The sequence below is a fragment of the Ceratotherium simum genome, chromosome 17, assembly GCF_057802395.1.
Source record: "Ceratotherium simum simum isolate JZ-2026a chromosome 17, ASM5780239v1, whole genome shotgun sequence".
NCBI classification, from domain to species: domain Eukaryota; kingdom Metazoa; phylum Chordata; class Mammalia; order Perissodactyla; family Rhinocerotidae; genus Ceratotherium; species Ceratotherium simum.
The window spans coordinates 41,977,288-42,001,500 of record NC_141916.1 but is presented as its reverse complement, the minus strand read 5'-3'; the positions used below and the strand labels follow the sequence as shown (position 1 = coordinate 42,001,500).

Sequence of the window (24,213 nt, the reverse complement as noted above, 5' to 3'; positions counted from 1 at the left end):
GAGAAATCTCTTAATAAAGATATTTTTCAGACTAGAGTAAACTCCCAGAGGGAATGATTTGAAGTGACATCGTTTGAGACATTTAAATTATAGTGGATAGAGTACTCAAACCCACCACGAAGAAACACTCTTTGTGGAACTCATGGGAAAATTACTGGGATTTATAATAGGCCTTTTCTACGAGGAACTAAGCCTAGGAGGCAGACCTGCTGTTGAATAAATGTTATTTTAAATGGAGTGTGGCTGTATTGTAACTCAGTTCCTTCTTCTTCAGAGAAGAGCATGAATGGGTAGGTTAGCCAAAAATTAATAGGTTTTTTTTTTTAAAGCAGTAGATTTCTTCAGAAAGCCCACCAAATTATGTGAGTTTTTCCTCAAGAACCACATGCTTCAATACTAGTTTTCTTTTAACTATTTTTCTTTAAATATTATCTACCCCCAGGACTTCCAACCCCTTTTCTCTAATAAATCAGGCATGTAACAGAGAAGAAAAGTCTGAACTAACACAGCTTTGAATTTCAAATGCTTAAATATAATTGTGCCTTTCCCAAGTAAAATGAATTTAATGGTGACCTTCCATGCTAAAGTTTTCCCACTGCAGGGTTGACCCACCACAGCCCTAATTAAGCATAAAGAACTCCACAACAAGTAAATCACTTGTTTGGAATTTGCCCTTATGAGTTAAAAAAAACTACCTTTTAGAGAGCTTTCATTTAAAAGCACAATTGCCATATTCTGTAAGCCTCTTGATTTTTCTTCATTGTTGAGATGCAGAATGTAAACAGAATTGCATATTTACTCATGCCATTTTCTGATACTATTGCTCCAAGAGTTCCACGCTTCTGTCCCACATGTATAAGAGGCTGCTATTTCCAGAGCTGGTCCATGGAGATGGCTGTTGAATGACCAGGACAAAATTCTGATTAATGTTCCATAATTAGGAGTTGCCATTACTTCAAGAGTTTTTTTTATAAGTCTACAGTTTTGCCCCCTCTGCCTTCTTTTCCCCTTGGTAATTGCTAGAGTTTGACAGCCACTGTGCTTGCTGCCTGTAACATATAGCTAATTGAATCAGAGTTGGGGAAAGAATGACCAGATTCCTAATTATGATCCACTCCACAGATCTGAAGCCTGAATAAATAGGAAACAGGGAAAAGGCTGCTGAGCCAGAAAACGTAATATTATACAGTGATTGTAGCAGGATACAAGTATTTCCAGAAATGTCTGAATATCACTTTATATTTTTGTCTTTCTGTCTTTTAATCACAGGAGGCAGATAAAGATTAAATAGAGATTTGCTTTAATCTATGTGGTTTTTGCAAGTCTGGACACTGAACATCTGATGCTTAGTTTTCTGAAATTCACATAATCTTACACTGGGAGACTTTGCATTTCTAATAAGGCAAACGCTGGATTTTCATCTTGTAGATTCTTCTCCATCCTTACCACTCCAGTAATGAAGATACATGTATATATTTTAAAACGTGTGCTTTGGTTTTAAATGAATTTTTCTAAAGCAGTTAACTTAATGGTAACATACTTCCTTTGAACTGCCTCCTCTGGGAGAAAGGGGAAGGCAGTAAATGAAAGCAAGAATATTCCCTCATCACATATTTTTGCTGAACATTTAACTAAGTGCAAGGTACTTAGTGCGGTACTAGGTATCAAAAGGTATACAGATGATAAGACTTAGTTTTTCAATTTTTTTTTCAGTGTTCACGGAGGTAAACAATATGAACACTAGAAGTATAATGTAAGATAGGTTATGATATATACATAAGAAAATATTATTTGATTAGTACCCCTTGCTAGACTGTTGTGGGGGATCAAAATTGGCCACTCCAGAATGTATCTCTTTAGCTTCATTATTTTGGGGAACAAAAGACTCTGAAGAGGACTTTGAACTTCCCCCTAACTGCCTAAAAGAATTTGAGGTGGAAGCCTGTCCCAGGAAGGAGCTATCACCATGGATAATTCTAGGTGTGGTAGACAAGAGGACACCTAACAAGGGCCATTTTATCAAAAGATCTCTTTCAGGTCCCATTGTCTATAGATGCCCAGCAAACACTTGTTTATCAAATATGTGCTTTTCCATCTCCAGGTAAATTGTCTTCCTCCCCTTTGAAGACCTAGACCACCACCCTCAGCATCTTCCTTTGTCTTTGGCTGAGGATGGTATTTAGGGTGGTGGCTTCAGCCATTTTGGCAAGTTACTCAGTCTTCCTGGGTTTCTCCCATGTATACATGTTATTAAACAATGTAAGCAAAAGAATTGTTTGCAGCCTCTAGGGAGAGAGGAAATGTGGCTTTCTTCATCCCCTTCTCCCTCTTACTGTCAAGAATGTGGACTTGACGCCTGAAGCTTGATTAGCCATCTGGGATCAGGAGGTGGCCTAAAAATAGGAATAGAGCTAGAGAGAAGGCATTGGGTTCCTGAAGATTAGGAAGGTACCATGCCACTTCAGATTGCTTTCTTGTGGACTTCATTTATATGTACAAAATAAAATTCTATATTGTTTCAGCTACTATTATCTAGAGTTTTTTATCAGTTAAAATTGACTCTGAACTTAAATAATTTAAAATTTGAGGAATAATAGAAAGTAATATGTAAATCATCTTATGGTAGACTAGATTGTTGCTAAGGAATTATTCACTCTTTCCCTTTCTGTGGGAGCAATATCCCATTGATATCCCATTGATGTTGGATTTGGCCATGTGACTTGCTTTGACCAATAAGATGTCAGCATATGGGACATGAACAAAGGCTTGAACCAGTGACTCTGTGATTGGCCTTGCCCTCTTTCACTGCTTCCTGTTGCCGTGAGACAAACTTCCACTGGAGCCATTACCCATTAGACACAGGCCCTGGAATGAATACTCATGGAGACCTAAGCCCAACCCTCAGCCAGAGCTTGGAGCAGCTGAGCTCCAGCTGACACACAAATGGGTGAAGAAGAAATAAATGCTTGTTGTCTTATGCCACTAGATTTTGTGACTGTCATCCTGCATTAGTTGACTAATGCACATGTTCTCCTGCAGACTCTGTTCGAATTTGTCAGGATTTTACGCATTGAGAACCGCAGTCTGTGGTTTTCAACCACCCAAAAATCATCACTACAGTTCATTATAGCCTTAGACGAGCAGATTACCAACATTTTAGTACCAGTAAAGTCACTTCAAGAGATGAATACTTTATTCATATTTATGCTATAATATGCCCCAGGTAATTAAGGTCAGAATTGAGTTATATGGAATGGCAAGTCCTTTCTATGCCCATTGGCTTTTATGATTGTGACAGTTTCAAAAAGAACTAGTAGACCCAGTTTGTCAGGAAATGTGGCAGTATAGTAACCAACTGCCTTTGCTGTGATCATCAGAGCGTTTGAAGATTTCCTCTTATATTTATAAACTTGGAAACAGAATCTCCTCACACCATTTATTTCTGATTTCCCTCATTCTTAGCAACTGACACGACAATCATTCTTGTTGAGGACATTAATAACTACTTAACTACAGGTAATGACAATAAAAGAGATGCAAATTATTGCAAGAAAGGTAATCCTTCTCAAGAGAGCTTTCTTAGTTTTATGATTCTGTCTGTAAAACTTTCCATCCCCCAGAATCCAGTGCAGTTTATTTTTCTCTTTTGGGGCTGTTTGCTTAGATAAGTGAGGAGGCTGTCCTCTTCAGATCTTCCTAAATAAAACTCTTCTTTATTTATTCAGCTTTCCTCCTAGTTTTCCCTGACCACCATCACCACACATTCATAGACATATTTTTCTTCTTCGGTCCAGTTTTCCACAGACCTCTCTATGAGCTCACACTTTGTTATCTGTGTGCTTGGCTTCTTGGGTTTTTCTACAGTCTTTGACTTGTCACTCATAAAACAGATTGGTTACTGACTCTCAACTCCTCTCATTCCCTCCTTCCAAACCACCACTTCACCAAGCTCCTTCCCTTTCCCATAATAAATCTCTTGTTCTAATTCTACTTATAACGGCTTTGATTTCCTGACAACCCATTTGTTTTTATGGCATTTGCTTTCCACTAAGTCCTGTTCCCTTGCCACAACCCCACTGCTCACTACTGCCAATCAGACAGATAGGCCTTTCTGAGCTCTGTGCGTGTGAAGGCAGATAACAGCAAAGAGGGAGTCATCTTCGATTTTGCGTTTTGGTAGCCTATGCCCACAGTTCCTTCATTGCCATGGTGAATTTACAGGACTGTTGTGGCTTATTTAAATTTGGGGGCTGTCAGACAGCACACAAACTACTAGTAAAGTTGTTTAAACCTAACTATTTAATCAATAGAACCATTAGGTTTTTGGTATTGCATTTGTTTGTTTGCTTGTTTATTTGTTTGTTTGTTTAGGACTAAGGATGCCATAAAAACTTGTTGACACACTAAGGACACCATGAACCTAGAAAGGTGGGGCACCTCTGTAGACTAGTAAGGACTCGCGTCATAGGAACAATTTAGGAAAAAACATAAAAAGTAAGAGCAAGGCTCCCCCCCACCCCTCAATAAGGCCCCTGATTATCACAGGACTCCTTGGTATGGGGAGGTGGGGGACTCAGCACTCTTTTCCTAGAACCCGGCTCCTTTGAAATAGCAAAACTTCCAGATCAGTTTTTGGGATCTTAGAGCAAAGGAGACTTGAGCCCTATTATACGAATAGGCCCTAAGAATTGGCAAGAGAGGGTCCTAACAGCCTCTACAGAGCTTTAAAATCCCAACCTGACACGGGACGACAGCAGTATGATTCTCAAGAGCCCCAGAAAGATGAGGATGTAGCTGACAGCCCTGCTGGAGAAGGCCTCATTCAGACAGAAACAAAGAATGCATGCATGATGAGGTACACGGACAGGATGGGACAATGGGTGTCTCAGAGATGCATGTGTGATCAAATGTCCTCTTCAGCCCTGAGGGCTTAGATCTAAGTAAGTCCTCTAGGTCTTAAATGCAACCCAAGCAAAAGAGAAGTAGAGGTACAGGGAAACTGACCACATTATCCACAGTTAATTTCCTACCCTGCTGGAGGAATGGGTGTTCAAACAGAAATTAAATTGAGCTGTTGAAAAATAAAGGTATATTTCTTACGTACTTTCGTCTGTGGACTGAGATTTATAACACCTATATAAGCATATCGAATGGAAATGATTTCACCACTATTAGGACAGGTGCTGATTTTAAGAAACTCTTTCTTTTTAAGAAAAATCTTTTGTCCAAACACCAAGAATTTTTTTGATACCCCTGACAAACAGAGATTGTGGCTGAAATCAAAATCCACCATGCACACTGTGGCACATTTTATAAATATTACAACTAGACAGAGACAATAAGAAAATTCATCCAGCAGTTTTCAAACATTTTTAAGATCAGAAACTATTTCCCAGAGAGAATACTCCAAATAGAATATTATTAGAGATCCTGAGAGATAAAAATTGTATTATACTAGCAAAATTTTATTCTTAACTCAAATTTATAATATGTATTTATTTTAAAAAACAACCAATGAAAACAGTAAGGCCGTTTTGCAAATGCAAAGATATTGAAAACTGGAGGTTATTGGTGTTAGTTGTAGTCTTAAAACAGACACGTGGTCTTAAATCAGACATAATGCTCAATTTATTTCTGTATTAGTCTCCATTTCTGTTGCCTGATTCACAAGATAAATAGTTGGAAGTGGTAATAATTTTTCAACAGCTTATCTTGTTATCTCAGATTATTCTTCAGTATCCTAATTATCTGTTGCAATGTAGTAAACCATCCTAAAACTTAGTGGCTTAAAAAATCACAATTCCTGTAAGTCCAGAATTCAGGCAGAACTTGGATGGTTGATTCTTCTGCTCCATGTGATGTTAACTGGAGTCATTCTTCAGTGGTATTCAGCTAACAGATGACCTGGTCTGGAGTGACCGAAATTACTTTACTCACATACCTGATGCTTTGGTGGGCACAGCTGGTAGGTGGGCTCAGCTAGGCCCTTCCCCATCTCTGTGCAGACTCAGGGCCTCACCATGTGGTCACTCCAGTAGGGTAGTCCAACTTCTTGCATGGTAGCTCAGGGATCCAAGAGCGAGCGTTCCAAGAGGCCTGGGCAGAAACTGCAAGTCTTCTTGTGACCTAGATTCAGAATTTCAGAACATCCTTTCCAGTATATTCTATTGATGAAACAAGTCACTAAGGCCTGCCCAGGTTCAAGGAGAGGGAGGAATGGACTCTACCTCTTAATGGGGGAATCACATGTGCATACAAAGAGCTGAAGGAATTGATGGTGGCCCTTTTAGAAACAAGCTACCACATTCAGGGGAACCAATTAAGGCATTTGAAAGAAAAGTGAAGTTTCAACATTTAATAAGTAACAATATCTACAAACATTTCTTAATTGGTAAATGTTCAATGTGGAGAGAATAAATAAACAGATTCTTCAGGCTGTCATTGTTTGGTGGAAAAATAATTTTCAAAAACGTATTGTCAAATATGACATGTTCAATGGTGTCTTTTTTAAAACCCCAGACACTTGAGGAATTTTCTGTCAGATATTTCCTTGAATTCTCAAAACAATCAGATTTATGCTATTTTGTATATTGAGTCTAAACTTCGTTTTTATTTCCTTACTGACACTTTAATCTGAAGCTATAATTCAATGAGATCTTGAATTACCAAACATGAGCTTGTTCATGCTCTATAATGACTACCCATATTATTACAAATAATCTTGAAATGTCTGCAATTAAAAATGTAGGCTTTAACCAAACTGAGAGTTATATGGCACTATCTAACACTGTATGCAAATATCCTAGAATCTTCTTAGTTAGTGCTTGTCATATACAACGTATGACTACTAATTAAGTACATTGTGGCAACAACTTTTCTATGAGCCACCAATCCTTTGGTGATTTTTTCCCCCACCACTGCTCTTGCACAGTCATTGAAGACATTCCAACATTACTAGTATTTGAAAACTGACTTTAACTCTTACCATTTCTTTCTAGTTCCTATGAATCCCATGTTTGACAGAGCATTAAACCTTCCTCATATATGCGTGCCACAAAATCCCATAAATTAAGCAAAAATGAGAGATCCACAGTATTTGCAATATCATCAGTTGAATTGTAAAGAATTCATATTATCTCAGCTTCCTTACTAATTCATCATCAAATTCACTAGATACATTATAAATCCTTTCTAGAATATGTTATCAGATGATGTTACTGATCTTCTCCCATATCTGTTACTATGTTGTATCAGTTATTATTGCTGTGTAACAAACCATTCCATAGATCAATGGCTTAAAAACACAATTTATTATTTTTTACTATTCTATGAATTACCTGGTCTGTTCTTCTGCTAGTCTTGCCTGGGTTCATTTCTGTGGTTGCATTGATCAGGTGACTTCCCTAGGGCCGGAAGGTCTAAAATGATTTCACTCATATGTCTTGGCCTTGGTGCTGGCTGTTAGCTAAGCCATTCTTTCTGTGTGATTTCTCATCATTCAGTAGGTAGGCTTCTTTCCATGGTGGCCAGAGCATTCTACAAAGCAAGGCAAGAGCTCCAAGGGTTTGGAGGTCTAGCCTCTGCACAGTATAACTTCAGCAACATTCTATTAGTCAAAAAAGCAAGTCACAAGGCAAGTTCAGATGCAAGGGGTGGGAAAACAAACTCCACTTCTTGATGGGAGGAGCTGCACAATATTGATGAAAGAATCTGGCATCCTTATGTTTACTTTCACAAAATTTTATTTCAAAATGGTGTTGTAACTTGTCATAGAACATAGAAGTATCAGGGCCAGCCTGATGGTGTAGCAGTTAAGTTCAAACATTCCACTTCGGCAGCCAGGGGTTCGCCAGTTCAGTTCCTGGGCACGGACCTCCTCACCACTCATCAAGCCATGCTAATGTGGCATCCCACATAGAAGAGCTACAACCCTACAACTATGATACACAACTATGCACTGGGGCTTTAGGGAGAAAAAAGAAAAAGAGGAAGATTGACAACAGATGTTAGCACAAGGTCAATCTTCCTCAAAAAAAAAAAAAAATAGCAGCAAGAAAAAAGTATAAAGGTGCTTTTCAATTTAAAAAAAAAATAAAAGAACATAGAAGTATCTTGCAAAACTTCACTATGTATATCTCATTGAAGATATGGGCATTCTTATTACCACAAAGGCAAGTCCGAATGATAGATAATGGTAAAGAAAAAAAAAAGTGTTTTTAAGTTTCATTTCTTTACTGATACTTTAATCTGTAGCTATAATTCATTGGCACCCTGAATTGCCAAACAAATATGAACTTGTATCATAGTGACTTTGAAGAGAATTGTCTGCATATTGCTTCTTTCATTTTGCATACTGCTGTCAGTTTGGTCGATAAATTTTGAAGATGCGTTTAGTGCTTTATAGTATGACTTATTTTATTCTGAGTCTAATCAATACAACACATCTATCCTAAGACATGAGCCTGCTCGATATTATCATTTCCATCTTCACATTTGCTTTTTAAATATCTTGCTTTTAACAAGCAATCCATTTCTAATTGCAGGGGGAATTATTCCACCTCACCTAAAATATGTCTATAGATATGAATATGTATATCTGAATATAAAATTTAAACACAAAGCACCCAAAACGTGTAACTACTCTGTCACAAAGATCAGATAGCAAGCATCCAGAATGAAAAATAAGCATTTAAACACACTGCCAAGAGCATTCTCGGGCCGGCCCCGTGGCTTAGCGGTTGAGTGCGCGCGCTCTGATGCTGGCGGCCCGGGTTCGGATCCCGGGAGCGCCCCGAGGCACCGCTTCTCCGTCCAACGCGAGGCCGAGTCCCACGTACAGCAACTAGAAGGATGTGAACCTGTGACGTACAACTGTCTACTGGGGCTTTGGGGGGAAAAACTGAATAAATAAAATCTTTAAAAAAAAAAAAAAGAGCATTCTCAAGAAGAGATGTAGAAAGTAGTCACTCTGGATGACCACTGACAATTACATGGTGAGTGGAAGTGGGCTGGGCAGATGTGTGCATCTGGCTTGTCATTTCTTTGATGGCAGCCTCTGTATTCACTTGTGTAGTTTCCTGTGAGAGGACCTGGGCCTGAGTTTGCAAGAAATTTGCAGAATTTTCAAGAACTGTATTCTTCTTGGTCAATAACGCACTTATAAGGCAGTCACATATAAGCACAGGAAGCTTTATTCCAGGGTTAACACACAAAAAAGAGGCTGATGAGACAGTGTGTGGGTGTTCTCAGATATGTTAAAACTCGGGATTTAACACTCTTTGTTTGTACCAATTGAATTTTTTAATAGTCAAAAAACACCTGTTAAGAGAGACATTTGGGGCCGGCCCGGTGGCTTAACGGTTAAGTGCGCACACTCCGCTACTGGCGGCGCGGGTTCGGATCCCAGGCGCACACCAATCCACTGCTTCTCCGGCCACGCTGAGGCCGCATCCCACATACGGCAACTAGAAGGATGTGCAACTATGACATACAACTATCTACTGGGGCTTGGGGAAGGAAAAAAAGGAGGAGAATTGGCAATAGATGTTAGCTCAGAGCCGGTCATCCTCAGCAAAAAGAGGAGGATTAGCACGGATGTTAGCTCAGGGCTGATCTCCCTCACAAACAAAAAAAAAAGAGACATTTGAATCAAACGTTCTTAGAATGCCCCTAGCAATATGAAAACCACTGATACGGTAGAAACGTATTTTATAGACAATATAGCCAAAAGAAGTTAAGAATCTTGCCCAAGGATAAGGGGTTGGGGAAAAATCCAGGTCATGAGACTTCTAGTTCATCATCTTACTAGACTTCACCATCCTTTAGCTCTGATTTTTACTAACGTTTGTTCTTCTGTCCTTTGACTTCAAATATCTAAAGAAGTTTGGAAAGAGAAGAGGAGAAATTTTGTTAAGATCAAACAATAACACCATAATTTACATCTCCCAGAACTAAAAATGACAATGAAAAATCACTCTTTTCCTATCAAGTTTGTGCAGATATATATAATGTAACATAAAGAAGATGCATCACCATTAATATTCCCCTTAGGCCAAGACAAAGTAAATCTTCTTTTTAGTTTCTATTTGCTTTAACTTCTTAAATTAAATAAGTCAGGGTAAAGAGCTATTGCTAACATAAATTTTCAAAGTCTATTCTGATTTTAGGGCTCCAGTCCTCACCCAACTATTTCTTGATTTAATTTCTCAGATACAGTACCATGTGGATGTAATAAAGATCTAGTCTGCCAAATTTTCAAAAAGGACAATCTTCTGTTCCCTCAAAACTATAGAATTATTACTTTCCTGGGCACACCTTGTAAACTTTATGCCAAAAAATAAAGAAAAGACAATATCTAGTGTTGAGAAGATTTGAGGAAACTAGGTACTGTAAACTGTTTCAATATTTCTAGAGGGCAATTTGGCAATAAGTATAAAAAAGTATTTTTAAAATTGTGCCGTTCCTTTCACTGAGTGATTTTACTTTTAGCAATTTAACTTAAAGAAATAATCTCCCTGTGTATATAAATTTTCGTATAAATATGTTAATTAGTGTGTTTTTTCATATCATCAAATTAGCAACAGCCCAAATGTCCGAGAATACAAAACTGGTTGAATAAACTGTGTTATGTCCATGTATGAGCCAGTAGTTGATAGTGACTAAGATCTTAGTATTTGGAGTGATACAAATCTGGGTTCAAGTCATATACTACCTGTGTGACAATGCGACAGTTATTTAAATGTTCTAAGCCTCAACTTCTTCATGTTAAATAACCTTGCTGAGTTATTGTGAGGATTAAATAAGTATTTAAAGCATATTTAGCTCCAGTACACAGCAAGAGTGCAGTAGATCTTAGCAACTAATATTATTGTTGATTTAATTGAATTGTTTGGAAGGCATTAAACACCATTTTATAAAAGAATCTTTAGTCATACTGAAACTGAGGGTTACAAAATAGTATGTATATTATGATGCCAAATTTGTGCACACATTCCTTCTTACATTGAAAAAAACACCACTGGAAGATAATCATCAAAATGTTAAAAATTACTACCTCTAAATATTCAAATTCTGGGTGATTTTAATTTTCTTCTTTTATATATAGTCCAAGCTTTCTACCATAAATAGTTTGTATTTTATATGCAGAAAAAAAACCCACTATTTTAAAACCTTTTATATCAGCTTGCTACTTAAACTGCACACTGGGTTTTCTCATTTCCATTTTTACAGGAGGGGAAAGCAGACCTCAGGCTGAGCTGGTCCCTTGTTGAATGGAACGGCTCTCTATCCACCCTGGAGAGAGCTTCCAACCTCAACGTAAGACAAATTGAAGTTCTTTTTTACTTTTTATTACTGTTTGATTCTATAGACAGACAAGTAGTTTTGATACTCAGAAACCTGAAATTTTAATAATTTGACAAAATCTGAATAGTCAAATATTCTCCACGGGCATAAGCCAGGGTTTTGTTCTGCCCTCCTTCATCCTTATTAATAAACTCATGTTGCTTGCTTACTACTATGGTGAAGAGATGGGATGTTGGAGCTCAGAAATAAATAAGATATAGTTCTTACCACCAAAAGACTCATCATTTTAAAGAAATATCATTTGTATTGCAACTTACAATTTACAAAACACTTTGCATATATACCCACGTTTAAGTCTCATAGCAACACGGTAGGGGTGCGACAGTATTGTTACAGTGAAGATTGATTTATGGTTTAAGACACAAAGAGGCATAAGTGATTTATTCAATTATGGGTTAGTCTGGGATAGATCCTAGATCTCCTTATTTCAAGTCTGCTGTTCTTTCCTCTGAACTACCCCTAAATATTAATAGTTAGGTACACATGTATGTTATATGCATTTCAGTCTCTGGTCTGTTTAGAACCTGCTCAAAGAGCCCCCTCTATTTGGTTCACATATCAGAACACAGAAATTTACTACTATAAGTTGTTGAATACATTGTCTTCTGACTCATTGTCTACTACATCAAATGCCATATGAGCTTTTTTTTTTAGAATTTAGTACTAGAGAAAGCTTTACTTTCCTAGAGGAAACTATGTATTTCCTCCTACCTAATAACAAGAATTATGTAATTGATCATACCTCCCTTGTTGACTTGGCTTCCCAAGAATCTCAAAGCCAAATTTGAACCCAGCGTATGGCTAATAATAGTAGATATCCACTAAACATTTGGTGGATGAATGAAAGAATGAATAATTGAATGAACGAGTAAAACAACTATGTTGGTTCTTACGATTTATATTATTTTCTTTAGACCTTCTATTTCTGTTTATATGTTATTCTTTTATTATATGTATTTTTATTGTAATCAGCCTCAAATCCTTTGCAGAATAAGCCAGGAAATAATTCAATCAATAAACAAATATCTACTGCACATACTGAATATTAAGGTCTTTACCCAACACTTCTAACACCTCTTACAAATAGGACAGTCCCTGAGAGCTCCTAGACATTCACTCATAATGCTCCCATGAGGCAGTAAATCAGGATATAATTTGATGAAAAGAAAGAGGTGGCCCTGTCGGCAGATCCTAAAGACACTAAAAGCTTATACGCATTTTAAAGGTCCATTTATTCTAGCTCTCAGTCTCCCAAAGCAAAGATATGGATTTACCTTTCAACCCTTCACAAACATATGCCTCAAGCTGTCTTTGATGTCTTTCTTCCTTCTCTGTTTTTCTATTTATAAACATTTTGACCCGGTTTCACCTGCATAAAAACTGTAATGGAAAGTGTGGGAGTGAAAAAAAGGATTACTTGTCTAGGTCCCAGATCCTCGCAGGCACCTGACCACCTCCTTCACAATAACCTTCACCATGCATGTATAGATGTATCAGATTCTGTGCGACTTGGCTTTGTGACATGTCATTGTCTACAAGGAGTTCACAGTGTTGGTGTTTATACTACTAATGTGGAAAATGTAAAGAGAGATATTTCCATCTATTGAGGAGGCATAGAGGCAAGGTATTTGGGGGAGGTGACAGGAAGGCTTCCTGGAGGAATAGACATCTGAGCTAATTTTGAAGGGTGATAGAAGTTAGCCAGGTTGGCTCGAGGGGCAGGGGCACTAGTTGCCCCTGTAGTTGTAAAGAGTGCATATACTCTTTACAATACTGTACACTTCTGTACACTTAAAAATTTGTTGAGGGTAGATTTCATGTTTTGTGTTTTGTACATGAAAAAACAGCAGTCATAAAATAGCTAAAGAGTAAAACATAATAATAAAATGAAGGTATTTTTCAAAAAGACAAATAGCTTCACTTTCACTGTAATGATGGAAGCCAGATTGAAGGGACTACAGAAATATGAAAGGGAATTGAAGATGTGGACAACAGATGGAGAGGACTTTTTGCAAAACTGTATTTGAGAAGTGATGAGATGTGACTGGGTGGCTGGTAGAGGGTGGAAGGCCTGGCTGTCCCTGGGCTTTGCTGTCAGCATTTTCTTATAGGTGAGATAATCCACTTTTCATGCAATCGAAACCCGGGATATGCAAATTAGCTTTGCGAGCAACAATAGTTTTTGACTCATCTCTAATGATGATGCTGTGGAGCTTTTCAAATTGCTTTCAGCACATCCTTGAATTACTCCACTTACTCTCCTAGTCCACTCTGTTAACTGGATTGTCATCTACTTCCTTTCCCGTGCCCTACCCAGAGAGTTGACACCTGATCATCATGGCCTAGATTGTTAAGGAGTGGTACAATCCAGGGCCTCCTTTTGGAGATGAAGTTTTCTGATTTGTCAAGTGGTGCTAATGGCATTTCTGGGTAGTTATATTAATAATGGTACACCATTCTGTCACTTATTTTATGAACACCAATCTTTATTTGAAAGATCTGAGGTCCCTACAGGTTTTTTTTTTTTTTTACTTTGATAAAAAGTTGTAAATTGTATATTGATGCTGTGTTGTTTGTGCATTACATTCTTTGAAACTTATGTGTAGTTCTTCAGAGTTAAAAATGATATAGGACATGTCAAATTATATCTCAATTTTAAAAATAAATAATTTTTTTAACAAGTGATGTAGGTATGAGAAGAGTAATTCTAAAGTGTGACCCATTCAATCCAGCAGTGTAAACAGAAATAGGAAAATATTCCCTAAAATTTTTACAATAGAAATTACTTTATAGGACTTGCCTTATAAATCATTCATTTAATTAATTCAAATACTCATTCAAGCATTTATGGAGTGCCTAAAGCTTGCCATAGGTATGCACAATGTTATATGGGAGTAAAGAGGAATTAGCTACCTAACTTTGCCCAGGAATGTCACAGAGGGCATTGGAGATGGTAATGCTTGATTTGAGATTTGAAGGGTGAATGGGAGTTTACCAGGTAGACGGCTTGGTGAAGGCCATTCTTTAATGAGGGAGCAGCTTTGTGCAAGATGAATCACAATGGATACACCAAAAGTGGAGGAAGCAGGGAACAAAATTAGAAGGCTGCTGCAATCACTGGTTAAGGGGAGATATGACTACCATATTTTGTGACAGGTCCTGTGCCAGGAGCTGGACAGATTAAAATAGTGTGGTCTCTGGCCTTAAGAAGCTTCTGGCCTAAGAAAGAAAAAAACATGATGCTTCTGTAAGAGGTGACGCAATAGAGAGAAAATAGGGACAAGTAGGTTTGGTGGGAGAAACAATCTTCTCCTTTGATGTGTGCTGTTATGAGTTGAATCATGTCCCCCCAAAATTCATGTGTTGAAGTCCTAACCCCCAGTACCTCAGTATGTGACCTTATTTGGAAATAAGGCCATTGCAGATGCTATAAATTAAGTTAAAATGAGGCCACATTGGAGTAGGGTGGGATCCTAATCCAATATGACTGGTGTCTTTATAAAAAAGAGAAATTTGGAGACAGACACACACAGGGAGAATGCCTTGTGAAAATGAAGGCAGAGTTTGGGGTGATGTTTCTACAAGCCAAGGAATGTCAAAGATTGCCAGAAAACCACCAGAAGGCAGGGGAGAGGCATGGAACAGACTCTTCCTCACAGACGTCGGAAGGAACCAACCCTGCTGACACCTTGATCCTGAATTTCTACCCTCCAAAACTAAGACAATAAATTCCTAACATTTAAGCCACCTAGTTTGTAGTACTTTTTTATGGCAGTCCTAGCAAACTAATACATGTGCCATAAATGGCCCTATTTTTGTCAAGTCAGCCCAAATCCATAAAAGGTGCTATGAGTGCAATTAGAAGTCCATGAAGGGACCTCTCCGGAACGTTCTACTAAATACCCTAAAGTTTAAGAAAGAACCATAACCATGTCATAACCAAATATTTTCCATTTTAAAGAGTAAGGGTGGAAAATCAATATAAATTCATTTTTCTAATATCTGTTTACAAAATCCTATGCTTCCATTTCCTGTAGCCATTCACAACAATCTTTAATTTGTAATAACTCACTTGGCCCTTTTCTGCTAATCTTCTAATTTTGAGCCATTTGTTTTCCATCTGTAGGTTCAGCCCCAGTCCAAGCTCCAAAATTAAAGATATTCCTAGTCAGAGAATATTTAATAATGGTAGATTAATCATCTTGGACAATGGTCAAGCATTGTTCTAGTAAATAGGCTCTCCTTTTGTTCTTTATGACCAACCCCAGTTTCTGGGCCTGTCCCCAAACACTAGGTCACGTTGGGCCTCCTTGGCAGCCATTACACCTCCCTGACTAAGACTCTGTTTCGTGACTCTCCTGGTGGCTCATTCTATAGCTGGCACCTCCCCGATCATCTGTGCCAATGTTGTGAATCCGGCCAGTCTCTGGATCCCTGCTTTCTCTACTCTGGCCTGCCTCGCCAGTGACTAAGCTCTGACCTAGTTTTTTTCCCACTAAACAGTGAAGATTTTATTTTTCGGTTTTAAAAATACAACTTACTCTTGATCATTTGGCATGGCTGTCAGTATAAGTTAAGTTATGCTATGATAACAAACCAACCCAAATCTCAGCAGCTCAAAATAACCAAGACTTTTTTTCTTGCTTTTGCTATAGGTCCATTAAGAGTCAGCTGCTCCACTTTCTGCTTTCCTTATGCTGGGACCCAGGCTGACAAGTAGCCACTATCTGGAATATTGCTAAGAGTTGTGGTCAGGGAAAGAGAGCTCTAAGGAGTCTGCTTTGTTATGTAAATGATCCAGCCTAGAAGAGACTCACATCACTTCCACAAAACTCATTGACTAGAAAGTTCAGTATTTGATATGCCAGGAAAGAGAGGAGAACTGGATATAGACAAGTGGCACCAAGGACTATTACACTTGACACTGATCATTTAGCTTGCATGTTATACAGGTCCATTTTTTCTTGTTCACAGACTTCTAAATAAAAACAGCAGAGCAGCTACACACAGTGTGCATGGTGCTGGACTTGAGAGATATTCTGAGAATAAATGTTCTGTAATCAACTAAAACACATTGGGAAATATGTTTACCTCTTGGATATTCATTTAATGTTTATTAGCATATTACGATCTCTGCGATATTTTAAAGAGAAAGACCTGTTTAATTTTACTCAATCTAGAGTTTTCCTAATTTATTTAACCACAATTTTTTTTCTTTTTTTTAGTAAAACCTATCAATCTGAGAAAAACACTTAGGTCAATGCTATATTATCTCTTCTAATTTTATTACAACCCTGTAGAGTGAGAAATAAGGTATTATAATTGAATTTTTTCTATTTATTAGTTTTTAAAAAGATATAGGGAAGAAGACTAAAATTGTTAGGTTTGATAACCTATGAATTTCAATTGCATATCATTTATTTCCTACAGATAATTCAGACTTGGTAGTGATCATGTTTTTTGAAAAGTCAAAAATGTTTAATTGCATAATGAATGAATTCTCCAAATTCAAACATTAATTTAAATTGCCAATAATTTCATAAAAGTAGTTCTTTGTAAAATTATCCACGAAGATGAAAATTTTCAATGAGTTGCAACTTCGAAAATTTATTTCTTCCTTGGTTTCCCTTTATAATCCTATTTTAATTCTAAAATCAACTTCAAAGGATAGCTTTTTAGAAGAACATATTACAAATTAACTGCATTTAGTTTAACCATATGTTTTTCTATTATTAGGAATAATTATTGACTGTGAATTACTGCGACTTTACTTAAGATAAAGGCTTACATCTGGGTAGGAAAGCTTTTATTCACTGAAAATAAAAATAACAATAAGCTTTACAACCTCTACCATAATTTTTTTTGCAAGTCAAAAAAAAAAGCTATCTTTTTAAATTACACAGTTGTACAAAATCCCTTGGGCCATTCACTGTGAAATAAAAAAACCTAATTCAGCATTCATATAAGATGAACACTGCTTTTATTGCCCTTTTGTTTGCAGACTTTATCTTAAATATGATACCATACTTCTAAGTCTCTGCTCTTTCTTAGTTCCTTTTCTCTCTATTTAGAAAAGATTAGGTCACATTTTCTTAGCAAATTACAAATTTTCAGAGTTAGACATTTGTTTTCCCATATCCATTCTTTGATTTCAGAGTATTATTCTCCTCCAATATTCTTATTCTTTCCTCATTTCCCCATAAACCTTCAGCCATTGCACTTAATTTTGTCTCACATGTTAGCTAGCCAAAGGCACATTTCCATGCCAGTAGCCCTGTTTTCACTATTTAAAAAAAGGATATTTCCCATAAAATTCTTCCCTCTTCACTGCGCTACCTACATACACACACACACACACACAACACCACCACGAACAGCTACAACAAAAATAGCGACAATAAAAACCAAATCTTCCAGGCTGAAATGCCATTCAACAGCCTCCAGAAGTCTAAGCAGACCCAGAGCAGAATGAGGCCGGCGTTTACCAGTAATAGCTCAGCTGACCGACTGCTGATTTAGAACAGACCGAACCAGCGTTTCAGGAAAAATGAAGCCAAGCTTCTGTAATTAACAGAAGACAGTTGTTACACCCTAAATTTCATAAGAAAGGTAAAGGACAGATTCCATGGACTTATTTCTTATTCTAGACAAGGGGTACTGTTGTATTCCTGCTGAATTCCAGATTACTGGACAAAATGAGGTTTCTTTGAATTATAAAATAGCACATCATGGTAGGGCTAAGCTGGCACTTCTGAGGAGAGCTTTACCACTGCCTTCTCTTCACCTCTATTAGACGTGGCAAATTAAGACACTCCATGTGGGGGCCCAGCACGGCTGTGACTTTTGTTGTGGGATTCAGTATAAAGAAGTCCATTTAGTTTTTGAATTAAGGTTTTATTGGTAATAATGGTGATGTTTGGACATTCCATCTGTCTCATTTTACTTTATTTCTCAGTTTGCTCAGAATCCAGGAGGGGAAGAAAGGCACTGTTTGGGGGACCTTTACAAAGATCCCCACATGTGATGAATAGGCTGCTAACACTGAGAAATAAAACAAAAGAAGTGGAATTAGGGGGGAGAAAAAATATATACACAAGAGTGGCTTTTAATGGGGTCAGGACAGATGGCTTAGGGCTCTAGACTTTAGTGTACGGGCAGGACATTTTGACCTCAATGGTTTGTAGAGGTTTATATTAGCCAAACTGACTTAACAGATGGGCAGATGGCTTTACCTGCTATGCCCTGAGAGTGAAGCTTTGAGTTTTGGGTCATGCAGAATGGTGACTGCAATTTATGGCAGTTTTGTCCAGAGACGAGTGACTGTTTCTATAAGAGTCAGAGGCTGCGGGAGGTTCTACTTAAGAGCAGATTCCAGCAAACACTTCTTGGACCACTTGGACCACAGAACGAAAGTGCAGGGACCACAAGCCTTGCAAAGGTGTGCAGGACTCACCAATGTTACTCTTGTAAACAAATGTGCCTAACAGGTGGGTTTTAGCAAGGGTAAGTGGAGCCACAGGATGCAGACTGCTGCAATTTACTACACGGACACAGCTTTCCTTTCCCAGGCCAAGAAAACATCTAACTAAGGAGAAAGAGCCTCAATGCATAGGCCTTTGAGATGTGAAGGAGTGTAATGAATTTTGGTGTTTTTGCCTTGTTTCTCAGCCAGCCGTGAGACTAAATTAGACAGATGAGTACTTTGTGTGCACTAGGCACCAAGGTAACTCTAACTTCAGTGATTAGCTGCTAGTTTAAGGAATCAGTGCTCCAAGTCTGTTCAGCGTTGGCACTGAGGAGAGAGAACTGTGGAGTGGCTAATTTTGACATCATGTGGCTTGTGCCTGGATCTAAGTCATCCCCAACCACAAGATCTCAGGTTGACTCTGGATGTGGTAATTACAGGTGAGGGAGAAACTTCTCAGCAGACAAGTTTCTTCATTCTAACAGACTCAAAGAAGAAATGGAAATTAAGAGGTTTTGAATATAGTGTATGAGAAAGAAAGACACTTCAAATGAGACCAGGTGACCAAACCGCCATCTTTGCAAATTTCTGAATTTCGCAATGTCTTACATGCCAACCTCAAATAAAAGTAGCAGAATGCAAAAGCAGATTTTTACTCTAACCATGATAAATGCATAATACCAAAGGTAACTTCTTTTTGAGAGACTTCTCCCAGTCAAGAGACTAGAGTGAAGATTTCAGACAGTTGGAACTGTTTCAGAGGAAAGAGTGTCTATTGGCTACAGCAGGAATCAAGAGTGAGGAGTTCTGGTTTTGTTTCTTGCAATGATTATTTTCTTAATCTCTGGTTTATATTATCCATCTATAACACTAAAGATAGTGTTATCTTCAAGAAAATTTGAACAACGGCAGGTTGAGTATTTGTACAGCACCTGAAACTAACCTGAAATATTGCAAGTATAAGTATGAGAACTATACTTTTAAAAAAGTATTGGAGCATCCTTTTTTATATGTACCCTTTCTATAAGGAGCGCCTTCCTGTGCAGCATAATTTGTTTGTTTCTGATTGTATTATTGCCTATTATTACCCTCCTTTCTCCTAGCTTTCTTTTTCTGGACTTTAGTTCATATTTTAATGTCTGCTCAGAGAAGTACTGTATATACAGAAAAAACTGACTATTGTTAGGCAAAGTAAATGTAGTAAAGAACGATTGTACCACCATAACACCTTTTCTGTTTAAAAGAAGGAAATTAAATGTAATGTAAATGCTACAAATTTTAATAAAACACCACTTTTAAAAAAAAGACAGTTTAGGATCTCAAGGGAATTCATTTAGTTTTACAGACTACTGCTGTTAGGGGTATTGTTACACAGTTATGTTTCTATAGAGCCTCTCAATTAACCAGACAGCACAGTTTATGTATTATACCAGTCAGCAAAGAAATATCTGTTGCCTCTTCTTCAATCATTGCTTCCTTCACTCTGTGAGACAGCCAAGTCACCAGGTGGTAGGCTGTAGCAGAAAAACCGTGATAATTACAGAAACTCTTCTAATGGCACTACTAGTCTATAACCAACATAGTTGCAGCTGATCATCCTGGAGATGCCCCCTAAGCCCATCTGTACCATAGATTTGGAATGTAACAAACCTAACCTCAATTATACCAGAAGGAATCCACTTTGACATAATTCCCTTATTCTTAACCAAGATTAATTTTTACTTCCAAATAAATCCAGAATAGGCAGAAACCAATTGCCATCCAAAATCATCACGTAAGACTTCACCTAAGCCTAGGTAGAAATATTCAAATCAAGTCTTAAAACATCGCCTCTTTAGTGATTCATCTAAATTGATTCTTATAGTTGAAAATAAGGTGACCTCTTGAGAAAAAGAAGTGGATTGGTAAAGTAACTCGCCTAAGTTAGAACCCAGGTAGTGTGGCTCTGGGGTTTCTGCTCTGGACTTCTGTACAGAGAGCCCCTGTCTTAATGCACTGCTCCATTCCCCTCCCTGGGCCTAAAATGCCCAGTTGCGTCTCCATGATATCCAGACCTTTCTTCTGTAGAACTCCCACTGCTCTCTCCACTCACGCATCCCAAATCTGGTCTGTGAGTAGCTGCCATCTTCTAGGCTTTCCAGTCGCCATTGTCCAGGGAGGTGTGTCCTGTCTGGGAAGAAATGTATGGATTTCTGCACACGTTTTTTTTTTAGTCTCTTATATGTGTCTCCCTATTTGTAATGCAAATTAGACTTTATAATGGTAAATTTCTCAAGGGCAGGGATGTGTTTTCTAACTTTTTTGCATTTCCTGTCATGATGAGTGAATAGTAGGCCTTTTATACTTTTTTATTAGCGTGCATTTAAAATTCTTCTCTTTGCACGCCTTTGTATTTTTTCTATATGTCCTTACACAGTGGTAAAGATGTCATATTTAGTGGAGAAGAATAGATTTTTACATTTAAAGCTTCATCTCATTACCCTCCAACTTGTTCTGGAATTGGCTGACGTGATCTTGTTACTATATCGCCAGATACTAGCACATCAGTGTGGCATAGGATTTCATTTCTTATATTTTTACAACATGAATTATATAACACAACTTCTCTAGCCTTCTAACGTCACTCCTCTCTTAATTTCCAAATAAGACCGATCAGAGCCTCTCTCCAAGGGAATGCAGGGAGTTCAGTCCCTCCCCCAGACTTTATGAAGATATGCAGTAAGTTCTCACCTGTTTCACAAATCCATCCTGGGTGTTTTGTGGCAATTCCCTCTGGGCTGATTCTTCAGATTTCTCCACTGGTCACCCCTCGCTGCAGCTCTCCAGGCTCCTTAGTGTCCCCAAAGTGTAGACACAGATTCCCCTCAAAGCATAGAAATGGATTCTCTCCTACCTTAAATTTGGAACACACAAATAACATATTTTAGGATGTTTTACTAAGGCTTGAAGAAGCTCTAAGGGATTATAATAAAGAAAAGAAAAATATGAATGTTGATGTGGGATGTTCCTCCTAAAACCTAAAATTTATTGACATGCCTTTTCACAGGGAATCTCCTAGTGGACCCTCTCTTTGGACTCCAGTCTGCTTGCACATTCACAGAATCCACTTACTCTCCTCTGGCCAAAAGCTTCCTTTTTGATCTCTTTTTCTCTCCCAAGTACATCTCCCCAGCCCCTGTCTCAGACTCAGCTAGAGGAAGCAGCTAGAGGTCGTATAATCAAAATCTCTTCTGAGAGGCATGTAGCCACCCACTCGCCCCCAACCAAAGAATTCAGCATACTTAGGGATCTATTTCGGGATGACTTTATCAATGGGCTTCCCCAAGGGTAATGGTGGGTACTTCATTTACAAATACTCAACTAAAAGAAATATTATTAACTTAATTTACAAGTATCTAACTCATGAAATATGAGTCCTTCTGAAACAAAAGATGATGATACCCCAAAACAAATTCACCTTCCACCATTTGAGAAAGAGTTGCAGGTAAGAATGCTTGGTGGGGGGCCGGGCCGGTGGCGCAAGCAGTTAAGTGCCCGCACTCTGCTTCAACGACGGCCCGGGGTTTGCAGGTTCGGATCCAGGCGAGCACCGACGCATCGTGTGTCAAAGCCATGCTGTGGCGGTGGCCCATATAAAGTGGAGGAAGATGGGCACGGATGTTAGCTCAGGGCTGATCTTCCTCACAAAAAGAAAAAAAAAAATGCTTGGTGGTTTACAACACTCGATTCTCTCTTCCAACCATCAACAGTTTAGAACCATTAGGATCTATGGTCCTGGATTACCTCCACAATAGTATCAGGAACTCTTTTTTTCTTAAGCATAACTATTTCTACATGATTTTTCTCTTTTGTATGCAGAAGAGCTTTAAAGATTTGTATTTTCCCCTTTTCTTACATTTAAGCACTATCTTATCACAATGAAACTTATTGGACAATTCCTAAGAGCATTCATATTCTTGGAGCACTAAACTCTTGTTAGCTTTGGAAGGTATTAAGTTAATAAGAGACTGGCTTATGAACCATTTAAGAAGTAAACTTCAGAAATGCACTTATTACGGGTAAGAAGGGAATGGAGTACACAGCATTTTGTTGGCAAGTCTCTGAAAAAAATCTGTGAGCCACTGCTTTAAGGGAAGCTTGTGCTTATTTCCCCATTGAACTCTGTCCCCTTCTGATGGGTGTGGAAAGTTTAGTCAGAAAGAAAGAAGGCTTCTAGAAGTTTCTCTACCCTTATTTTAAATTCTGGTTGTTTCTGCAATACGGAAGTCCTAGTCACTTATCTTATCTACTTCTTTTGTGTACTATAAATACTCCACTATTAGGAACCTTAATAAATTCAGTAAGAGTTGAAAGAAGAAGGGAGATTATATATACACATATTTGTGTTCCTCGAAAGATCACAAAATGAGGGCAAAAAGATTTGGACAATGTCTCAACAAGTTTATCATATTTTAACTTCTGCCTAACAGTGCAACCCCTAAGTTAACCAGCAGTTGACATGCCTATATCTCTGATAAAAATTGATCACCTAATATGTTTTAGCTTTCAGCACTAGTGGGGGAAAAAAAAAAGATTTTTACTGGCAAAGTTAATTTCTTTTTTTCAGCTGAAAATGAACACTTGAAAGCATAATCTTAGGAAATACCATTTGTTTTGTACTCATGTTTCTAACTCTAAAACATACTTTATTGTTCTCTTTTTACCAAAAAGAAGTAATTATATAAATGCTATATATATATAAATATATAAGTAAATATATATAAATAAATATATTTATTATATATAATATATAAATATTTTATTTATTTATTTAATATAAATATACAAATATATAAATAAATATTATAGAAAATAAATATATGATATTACTGTGTATAATATATAAATAAATAAATATATATATATATACATAACCAAGTACTTAATATCTTAATTGTAATTATACCTGAACTTCTGATGAATATTCAAGGACAGCAAAGACATGTCTGAACAGGTGAATCAGTACATAATTAAATGACATCTGTGTCCCATGTATTGCAATCTTATAAAGCTCTAACTATGACTACTTTCTATTGCACAATTTTGAGAGTATTTTTTTTTTAATGTTGCACAAACATGATAAGGACACAAAAGATTTATTTTTTTTCCTCTAGCCACTGAACTTTCATGAGAATATTATGAGAACCTCATTTCTTACCACACCAACCCCCACCCTTGACTGTATTGCCCAATAAAAACCAGATTTTCCAAGTACTATAGTCTAGCTGGGTTTGCAACAACCATAACTCAGTCATTAGGAATCCTGTGCATATAGCAAGGTTTATCTTTTTTTTTTTTTTTTTTTTTTTAAAGATTTTATTTATTTATTTTTTCCCCCCAAAGCC

The 24,213-nt window shown here is 37.5% G+C and overlaps 1 long non-coding RNA gene across 1 annotated transcript in view; it reads left to right on the top strand.

Annotated features, from left to right (window-relative positions):
• The window catches only part of LOC147914784 (uncharacterized), a 76,033-nt gene that overhangs the window by 30,864 nt on the left and 20,956 nt on the right, over positions 1–24,213 (top strand). The window contains exon 2 of the long non-coding RNA XR_015554986.1: positions 11,230–11,316. This is a non-coding gene — a long non-coding RNA (uncharacterized LOC147914784). The remainder of the gene's footprint in view (positions 1–11,229; positions 11,317–24,213) is intronic.